The sequence below is a fragment of the Microtus ochrogaster genome, chromosome 8, assembly GCF_000317375.1.
Source record: "Microtus ochrogaster isolate Prairie Vole_2 chromosome 8, MicOch1.0, whole genome shotgun sequence".
NCBI lineage: Eukaryota > Metazoa > Chordata > Mammalia > Rodentia > Cricetidae > Microtus > Microtus ochrogaster.
The window spans coordinates 32,248,426-32,250,106 of record NC_022015.1 but is presented as its reverse complement, the minus strand read 5'-3'; positions in this window follow the sequence as shown (position 1 = coordinate 32,250,106).

Here is a 1,681-nt window from a genome sequence, read left to right as displayed (position 1 = left end):
ACACTGCCTGGTTTGTGTACTCACACTGCCTGGTTTGGGTACTCACACTGTCTGGTTTGGGTACCCACACTGCCTGGTTTGTGTACTCACACTGCCTGGTTTGGATACTCACACTGCCTGGTTTGGGTACTCACACTGTCTGGTTTGGGTACCCACACTGCCTGGTTTGGATACTCACACTGCCTGGTTTGGGTACTCACACTGCCTGGTTTGGATACCCACACTGCCTGGTTTGGATACCCACACTGCCTGGTTTCGGGACTTGTCATAAAAATGCAATCAAAATCCTTTCGAGGGAATAAGGATGGGAAGCCAAAGGTGGCAATGCCATGGGGAAAGAAAGTCCTTCAGCAAATGCCACTGGGATCAGTTGGCTCCCTGTGTGGAGCAGACTAAAGCTGGACTGTCCTGCGTACTGTGCCAAAGGGGGCACACCAAGCTGACATTATGAAACTTTTAGGAAGTGAATTCACGATGATGTGTATGTATACTGACAATCTTTATAAGCATTAACATAAACCATAATCCTTTATACATAGGAAGTTGTAAATTCATTTGCTGGTCTAAGTGGAAGTAAAGGAAAAACAGAGTCTGTATGTACTAAGGTAGAGACAGACTGTCCTTTCTGAGGCAAGGAAACACCCAGGTATGCAGATGCCCTTTGTACTACATAATGGCCAATGTATGCCCTTGGGGGTAAATCTGAATTCTCAATGGTATCTGGTCCTGAGAACTTCAGAAAAGGTGCTGTGACCCTTCCATCGCAGCAGACCCTAATCACATGTATTCTTTAGAAAAACACTCAAAGAGCCTGGCTCTCAGCATTGATGCAGGAGACAGACTCTTCCCTGGAAGGAAGCCCCTGGGTGGAGGAGAGTTGTAAACTCAGTACACATTTACAGGCCTTTCACAAATCATTAGCCACCCGAGAGCTTGCAGCACAGGCAATCACACCAATAACCAGACACTCAGTTCTGCAAAGTTTCCCTTCTGCCCTCAGGGGCCCCCTTCTGCTGGATTGATGTCTGTCCCCACCCTTACCCAAGTGTTCTACCAACTACCTTCATTCCCAGCACTACTCCTTTGCATTTAACCGGCTCCATAAAAATCACTGATGCTGATTTAGCGCTCCCAAAAGGACGAAGGCAACCTGTTCAGGCACACCTTGCAACTTGGGCCTCCCCAGATGCCCAGATCTAGAACTTTCTCTCAGTGCCTCAAGATAGTGGCTGAGGAGATATACAGTAATTTTGATTCTTCCTGACCATCTCAGGGTGCTCTCTGTAGGATGGTGTGAGTTCAGTCGTTGCTCTTCTGGGTAAGGAAATCACTTCCTCTGCTTTGTCTTTATGGGCAGGGCCAAATTATCTACATCATTCCACACTGTGAGTCAGACAGACAGACACACAGACACACACACTCAGGGTCATCAAGGCTCACTGTAGCAGACCCGGCAGAAACAGGACCTCTGTGGAAGCATGGATCTTCAGTGAGAGGATAAGCCTTTGTGGCCAAAAGAACACACAGGTCCCTAAACAACTAACATTCCCCACCCAAAAAGTAACCAAATAGAAGTCAGAAAAAAAATATACAGAGAGTATTTGCCTTTGTGCGGGAAATGCTCTATAATGCTTCTTCTTCTTCTTCTTCTTCTTCTTCTTCTTCTTCTTCTTCTTCTTCT